The sequence below is a fragment of the Vombatus ursinus genome, unplaced genomic scaffold, assembly GCF_900497805.2.
Source record: "Vombatus ursinus unplaced genomic scaffold, bare-nosed wombat genome assembly UNPS02015411.1, whole genome shotgun sequence".
Classification (NCBI taxonomy): domain Eukaryota; kingdom Metazoa; phylum Chordata; class Mammalia; order Diprotodontia; family Vombatidae; genus Vombatus; species Vombatus ursinus.
Genome location: NW_020955189.1, coordinates 2,183,227 through 2,192,068, shown reverse-complemented (window position 1 = coordinate 2,192,068; position 8,842 = coordinate 2,183,227).

The window sequence follows — 8,842 nt, the reverse complement described above, 5'->3', positions numbered from 1 at the left end:
AAAGAGGGAGAGAAGAGGAGGGGAAGGGGGAGGGTGGGAAGGAGAGAAGGGGGAGAGAGAGGGGAAGGGGAAAGAGAGGGAGAGAAGAGGGGAAGGGGGAAAGAAAAAAAGGAGGGAGGGAGAGAAAAGAAGAAGAAGAGAGAGGGGTGGGAGGAGGAGAAAGGGAGGGGGAGAGGTGGGAGGAGGAGAAGGGAGAGCAGTGGGAAGGGGAGGGAAGGGGTGGGAGGAGGAGAGAGGAGCAGGGAAGAGAGAAAGGAGGAAAAGGAAAGATTGAGAGGAGGAGGGGAAAGGGCAGGGCAGGAGAGAAAGGGAAATCATAACTAACACGTCAAGGGCTTTGAAGTCTGCCCAGCACTTTGCACCTATGCTATCACTTGATCCTAAGAGAGGACAGGGGTCACGGGCCAGAACTTGGAAATACTGTATCTGAGAGCAAAGCTGAGCTCAGGTCTTCCTGACCCAGGCCCAGCCCTGTCTCCATTTCACCACTGAGGGGCCAGAAACTGTCCTCCCTTAGAAGCGATTAGGCGTGGGAGGAGTGGAGGAGTGGAGGAGTGGAGGATTGGAGGAAGGATCTGTTTCTAAGGAGGGCAGAGAGGGCAGATGTCCCTCCAAACAAGAAAAGGGGAAGGAAGGGAGGTGAAAGGAAGGATGGGACAGATGGGGGTGAGGGGCAGACGGAGCTGTCCAGTCCTTCAGCCTCTTCCCCTCTCCCTGGTTTCTTGTTGACAGTATCTTCAATAAAGCACCCTCCAGAAATAGGCATACCCACAATTACACAAACCAAAGAGATGGCAGAAAAGTGTGAGACAAGATGGGAGATCTTCATTTCATCCTGAAGCCTGGAGGCTTGTGGTATGAGGGAGAAAGCACTGGTTTTGGAATCAGAGAACCTGAATTCAAATTCTGCCTGGACAAATCACCTAACCTCTCTTTCACTCAGTTACTTCCTCTGTGGAATGATAATGTTGGACCGTACTTGAATCAGGTAAAAATGTCATTGGGAAATATTTAATAAAATTCTAATCCAACACAGATAAAGTGCAGGTCAATATGCTGCCCCCACCCCAGGGACCCATCAGTATGGTTTAGTGGCCCATGTTCTAGGCTAGGGGTCCCTTCCATTTCTTCACTTGTAAACCTGTGAACATGAACAATTCTTATTTCTCAAATATTCAAAGGGATCTGAGATCTCCCCTCCAACCGAACAGATCGCCTCCTCTCCATGGCTGCCCTACCTGACCATTCTTGTCCATAGTGTCTCAAAGGAGAGGGGCAGGAGCCCTAGGTATGGCAGTATCCCCTGGACCCCTATTCATTCCCACTTTAAGCCCGGCCCAGCCAAGCACCCTCCAAGGAAGCAACTCCTGTGGAGACAGGGCCAGTCATCTCTATTCAGTGCCAAGCAAGCTGGCCCAGCTGGAGCAGCAAAGCACTGTGAGGGAGAGAGGAGGCAGCAGGTGCCAGGCAAGGCAGATCATCCCTCTCACCACTCTGACCACCACGTTCCCTCAGACCCTGGTGGAGACAGCCCAGGACCCTGATCCTGAGAGCCCTAGGGCGGGTGACATTAAATCATTAAATGATGACATTAAAGAAGAGTCTTTGCACCCTAAACACCATGGAACTTGAAGCCACGACTTTCCCTATATGTTCTCTCCCCATTAAAAGGTAACTCTGAGCACCATCTCACTTTACCATTACATCTCTAGCACCTGGCATAGTGCTAGGAACACAGTAAACACTTCATACGTGCTTTACTCAGTCAAAGTCTGCCACAGGGCAGGGGCTCCACTCAACCTGCTGGAGGCCTCCCTTGCTTTCTCCCCACATCTCCAGGGTACCAGTGGATGGGACCTGGATGTCCACTTGCCATGTGACAAGCCCACCTTCTCTTCACGTCATACAATACCTCCAAGGCTTCCTTTATTCCTGTTCTTCAGATATTGGTCACATGTTATAGCCTGCTTACATCCACCATCTCCAAAGATGCATGCATACATCTCATTGCCATGTAGCAGCAGCACTTTTCGATGTTAGTAGGGGAAAGATAGACCCTGGCTGAGTTCAGTAAAGAGATCTTTGCAAACTCTCCCAAACAATCCAGGTCTCTCTCCCCACCTTTTCAACTCTGGGCCCAGCTCCTTGTCTCTTTGTACCATTTGTAAGGTTGGACCGGTTGTGTGGGGTCCTCATTTCTCACTCAGCTGCACCACTCCAGGACTTCTTTGATTTGTCCTTGGGCCCCAGGAGGCTCATTGTTGGGGAAACTTGTCTTGTAAAATCTCAATAGCCTTGGGATTCTACTCATCACTAGCCTGGTCCCTCTGATTCAAGGGTGGAGCATGGCACTTAGCACCTGACACCGTGTAGGCCTGAATAGAAGTTGACTAATTGATTGATTGATTGAATGATTGGAGCCTGGAACTCTAAAACCTCCACTTAAGGAGAGAGTTCAGCTCAGACATCTCCTCAATTTCTGCCCTGGCTGCATTGCTTTGGGACTTCTTGACTTCTCTACTTTTTCCACCATGCCCCCACTTTGGATACCTCCCCCAGTTCCTTTTTCTCCCTTCTCCCTTCTCCCCTTTTCTGGTCCTTTTTTGTGTCTTCCTCTGTTTTAGACTATAAGCTCCTTGAGGACAGGGATCTTTTTTCCTTTTTTTTGTATTTGTATCCCTAGCACTTAGCACAGTACCTCACACATAGTAGGCACTTAATAAAAGTTTGTTGTTGTTGTTGTTTTTTGACTGACAGGGCATCCATCCAAATGCATGCTGACATGTGTGTAATAGACAATCTTCATCCACTTAGTATTCCTTATGTGTATGGTCATGCCAGATTCTTTTGAGAGATTACAGGTTTCTTCTTCTTCAGCATCTTGAGGCTCGATGTCGCTGGAAAAGAGGAACACATGGAGAACCTACGTAGATTCTGCACCGTATCTCCTCCATCACAGGGCAAGCAAGGTACCATGTCCTCCTGACCAGACTCTCATACCTCTGCTTGGTCTTGCCTGGACAGAAATTACCATCCATTCACTTCACTGTACTTCGGCAGCTGGTTTCAACTCCATAGAACCAGATGCTCCTGAGCAGGGTACCCCTAGCTTTCACTCCACCTTTCCAGCTTCCTTTCATTAGTTGTCTTCCCTCATTAGATTGTAAGTTCCTTGAGGGAAAGAATTGTCTTTCTTTTTCTTATTTGTGTCCCCAAGGCTTAGTATGGTGCCTAGCACATAGTAGGCACTTAATAAATGTCTGTTGAATTGAAGGCCTCCAGGGGCCTCGTAGGGCACCATATCATTACCTACCATGAGACTGGACTTCACACAACATTCAAACCATTCCTCCTTTAATGAACTGCACATAACCACTAATACTCTGCTTAGACAAACCCCCCTGTGAGTAGCATATTCCTACCCCCTACATTCTCCTTATCCCAGAGATTCTGAAGTCCCCAGCGACCAATGTACAAACCCAGTCCCCCAGGGCCAGCTCCCCTACTTCCCGTCCTCAATGCCCCCACTCTGTATCTGCCCCTTCCACTGTGAATGAATGAATGAATGAAAGCAAAAAGGCATTTATTAAGCACTTACTATGTGCAGAGCACTAGGCTCACTGCTAGAGGTACAAACAGAAAAGTAAGACAGACCCTGCCCTCCGGGAGCTCATGTTCTAATGGGGGATACAACACATAGGGAAGATTTCAGTTGCAAGTCAGAGGGAAAGCTCCCATGGTCCCTAGTGTACAGCAGCAGAACAGATGATCAGGCCTCATCTTCACTGATGAAATGAGAGAAGTTTCTGATAGAGAACTAGCATTTTTGTTCTGCTCTGAGTCTTCAACAGCTGTGTCTATAGCTCCTACAGGAACAGTCACCAGGCTGCACCTCAGAAGGGGTGGCTTCCCAGGATGATAGCTGTGAGCATAGGGTTGGAATCACGGCTACTTTCGGGGCCCTTGGGCCAAGGGCGATGGGCCATCTTCATTACGAAGTGATGGTGCAAGCCGTGGCTGTGCAACTTTCTCCTGGCTGGTGGAGATGGACATGCTGACCTGCATGAGGGGCAAGGTGGAGCTGGGGAGAACAGGAGGGCTCCAGGCTTTTTTGTAAATTTTCTTCACGTTGCTTCGGATGCTTCTGGCTTCCCATTTCAAGAGAGAAGATGGTAGATTTCAGGTTGCTGAAGTAAAAAACTCTGGGAAGAAACCAACACAAGATGAGCTGGTAGTGTCTGGCATGACCCTATCCCCAGCTTGCTGCACTAGAGACTGGGGAACCTCCCCTTGGGTGAGCTCTCAGGTTTTGTCTCTTGGTCGAACTGAGCTACCTTGATCCTACTGGGAGAGTTCTTTCATTCTGTAGGGTCTGGTATATTGAGACTCTGTGTACTCCTGACTTGTAGTTTGCTTCTGATTTGGATAAATGGACATCTTGGCTAAGTACTCTTGTTTTCATTGTCGAATTGGGATTTGGTGGCAAAGGGGTCAACCCTTCAATATAAAGCTTGGGGTCTTGCTTCCCCTAATGATCAGAAGTTAGACTGAACCTGAAAATCACATCCCTTAGGCTAACAATATTTAAGGGAGCAGACAGACACAACTCTAGCTCAGTACTCCCTTTTTCTGAGGAAAGCAAAATGGCAACCACCTGTAGACCTAACTTCCTCTTTCCCCTCCTGGCAGGAATGAACGCCTCCCTCGGAAAAGGGTGAGGGGAAGGGGCTAGAGATGTCTATTGTGCCTCCCTTTGAGCCATACAATGACACCCCCTGCTACATGGGGGATTAGACTCAGCTATACCCGGGGAGAAGAGGAGGCTAGAGAGGTCTACTCTGCCTCCCTTCGGGCCACACAACACCCCCATGCAATAAGTGGGGGGACAGTCCTCTCTACATGAGGATGGTGTCCAAAGTGGTCTTGATGTGGTCACCTGCCCCATCATTCCCTCAGGGTGCCCTATTGTTCACTCTAAACACGTGGGAGCACCTGGCCTCTTCTCCACAGGCACTGCTAACCAGCCTATGAGGCTGAGGCTGGAAGCATGACCCGTGATCCAGGGGATACTGCCATTCCTAGGGCTTCCATCAATCAGCAGCTGTTTGCTATTTGTGGTGACAAGGAACATGGACCCCCTTTCCACATTGATCTCTCCTCTCAGTGATGACTCCAGGGGCAGAACTGGAAGCAGGTTCAGGGGTCTTCGGGTGGAGGTGCTGCCACCTCCAGGGTTCTTGTATCCATCCATCTAGTATATGTAGGTTGTTAGTAATTGTGGCATAGGTGCCCCCTGGAATGTCTAGTCCGTAATTAGCAAAATTTCTTTCAACCTAACACTCTTTCTTCCTTTTTCACTCCTCCCACCTTCTGGCCCTCACTGAGACCTGGTTTCCTTCTCACAATACTGTTTTCCTGGTGATATGAGGAGACTTTCTGACAGCATTCCTTCCCCTCCCCACACACACACACCGGAGGGTTGGGGAGCTTGCCTCTGGGAAGCGTCCAAGATGCCTGAGCATGTGTAGACATTCTGTAGTTAGTTCTGATCTGCTAGCCACGTGTTTGGGAGAAGCCTTTGCAATTGGCTCTATAACCAGGATGAGGGCTGCCTTCCAAAGGAACCAGCGATCAGAACTTCATTCAGCCTCTTTAGCCAATGTCTCTCAACTTGACTCCACTGATGGCATCCCATGGGCCAGAGATGACCCTGTGAAACTGGCCTCTGACCTTTGCCCCTGCCTTTATTCTTTTCTATTTAGGTGAAGGGATTGGAGACTCTGACTTTAGGGGTTTCAAATGGCTGGAAAAGTTCTCCTCTGGGAGCCTCAGCATCTCAGAAGCCAGGTTTTGCTGTACACATCAATGCCCTGAGGAGCAAGGAGTGACCTTCAGGACCCAGCCTGAGATAAGATCTCCTTGGAGAGTCCTGCCACTATCTAGTTGTGAACTTGGGGGGAACAATGTTATGTAGAAATTATGCAAAGAATGAGCCCACTCCCCCCAGGAATTGAGGCGGGATACAGAGTCAGGGAGTAAGGGGTAAGAAGACTGGAAAGGAGAGGGCAAGGTTTTAGGGCTTTGAATGCCAAACAGAGCATTTTGTATTTGATCCTGTAGGCAATAGGGAGCCACAGAGTTTACTGAGTAGGGGAGTGACATAGTTGGATCTGTACTTTAGGAATATTACTTTGGTGGCTGATCAGAGGATGATGGACCAAAGTAGGGAGAGACTAGGACCCCCTCCCCCTCCCCCTCCCTTTCCCCCTCCCCCCTCCCCAGAAGGCTATTATAATAATCAGGATCTGAGGTGATGAAGGTCTATACTAGAGTGGCAGTAGCCTCAGATAAGAGAGGGGTATATTCACTGGAGAGGCGACATTGATAAGCTTGTAGCCCTGAAACTGGCGTAACCTGTCTTCTTAAGTTGCCATATTCTCCAGAAACGGCTGGACCAGGAGTGTACAGGTCCTCGGTGCGTCAAGGACAAAGGTCCCTGCCCTCTGCTGACATAATTTGCTGTTTGCTCCCCTACTTGGATTAACAGGTCTTGGCAATAGATTGGATATGGGAAGTGAGAGATGGTGAGGAATCCAAGATGGAAACCTGGGGGGCTGGGAGGAAGGCGGTGCCCTCTACAGTAACAGGGAAGATGCAACAAGTAGGGTTTGGGGAAAGATCATGAGTTCTGTTTTGGGCGCATTGAGTTTACGATGTCTCCTGGGCATCCAGCTGGACATGTCTGAGAGGCAGTTGGTGATGCAAGATTGGAGGTCAGTATAGAGACTGGGGCAAAATAGATAAATTTGGGAATTGTCAGCATAGAGATGTTCATTAAATCCACAGGAGCTGATGAAATCACCCAGTGAAGTAGCACAGAGGGAAAAGAGAAGAGGGCCCAGGACAGAGCCCTGAGGGACACCGTGGTCAGAGGATGTGATCTGGAGGAGGAGACAAAGGAGACAGAGAAGGAGCGGTCAGAGAGGGAGGAGGAAAACTAGGAGAGCAGGTATCCTGAATGCCCAGAGAGAAGAGAGAATCCAAGAGAAGGGAGTGATGGACAGTGTCCAAGGCTGCAAAGAGGCCAAAGAGAAGGAGGGTGGAGAAAAGGCCACTGGATCTGGCAGCTAAGAGATCTTTGGTTTCTTTGGAAAGAGCAGTGTTGGTGGAATGATAAGATTGGAAGCCAGATCCTCGGAGGTTAAGAAGAGAGAAGACCAAGCCATTGGAGGCCCCAGTGTAGACACCTTTCCCAGGAGTTTAGCCACAAAAGGCAGAAGAGATATGGGATGATAGTTAGCAGGGGTCGGAGGATCAAGCGTGGTTTTTTCAAGATGGAGGAGACATGGACAGGTTTGCAGCCAATGGGAAATGAGCCGGTAGAGAGGGAGAGATTGAAGAGAAAGGACAGTGGGGATGAAGGGGGAGGGGGAATCTGTCAACTCAACACTATCCTTTGCCTCTGAGCCCCTTGGCCCATTGTCCTACACTGACATGCCTCAACAAACCCCAGTTCCCTCCTTCAATCTTGGTCACACGCGGACATCAAGGAGCCATGGATGCTGACTGGGTGCATCAGCATCTCACCAGGCTCCTCGCTCCCATCAGGCACGCATTCTACTCCTTCTGAACGGATTCTCCCCTCTCCACAGAGGCTTTTCTGAAACTCCTTATCTCTCCTCACCACGCCCTCCCCCCACCCTGAGGGCCCTGCCTCGTGCTTCACCAAAACAACTGAGGCCATTTGCTGAGAGCTCCCCTTTCCCCTCTTCTTCATCTCACCTCTCTCAGATGTCAGACCAACCATTTTCTCCTTCACTCCAGCCTTGGATGAAGAGGATTACCTTATCAGCATGCACCTTTTCGTCTTCTCCAGCAGGTGGCTCCCACCGTCATCCCCATCTCTTAGCTACTGACTGTCCATCCCGCCTCTGAGCATCCCTGAGTCTCAGAAAACCCTGACTTGGCCCATTGCTCGCTGCTGAACCTTCTTCCTTTATCTCTCCACGCTTTTGTGGCTAAACCTCTTTTTAATGTTTTCCCCTTTTTTATTAATTTATTTTGAGTTATCATCAATCACTTCCATATGCTTTTGAGTTTAAGATTTTTCTTCCCCTCCTTCCCCACCACCCTCCCCTAGACGGCGCACAATCTGATATAGACTATATATATATACATTCCTATTAAGCATATTTTCACCTTAGTGATGTTGTAAAGAAGAATTAGAACCAATAGGAGGAACCACCAGAAAGAGGAAACAAAACTCAACAGAAGAGAAAAAAAATAGCAAATAGTGTGCTTCAATGTGCATTCAAACTCCGTAGTTCTTTCTTTGAATGTGGATAGCATTTTCCATCATGAGGCCTTTGGAGAGGTCTTAAATCCTTGTATTGCTGGGAAGGGTTAAGTTTATCAATATTAGTCATCACACAACATGGCTGTTATTGTGTACAACGTTCTCTTGGTTCTGCTCACTTCACTCAGCATCAGACCATACAAGTCTTTCCAGGTTTTTCTGAAGTCTGCCTGTTCATCATTTCTTGTAGCAGAATAGTATTCCATTACATTCATATACCACAACTTGTTCAGCCATTTCCCAATTGATGGGCATCCTCTCAATTTCCAATTCTTTGCCACTATAAAAAGAACTGCTATAAATATTTTTGTACATGTGGGTCCTTTTCCCATTTGTATGATGTCTTTGGGATACAGATCTAGAAGGGCTATTGCTGGGTCAAAGGGTATGCACATTTTTGTAGCCCTTTGGGCATAGTTCCAAATTGTTCTCCAAAATGGTAGGATCAGCTCACAACTCCACCAATAATGCATTAGTGTTCCAATT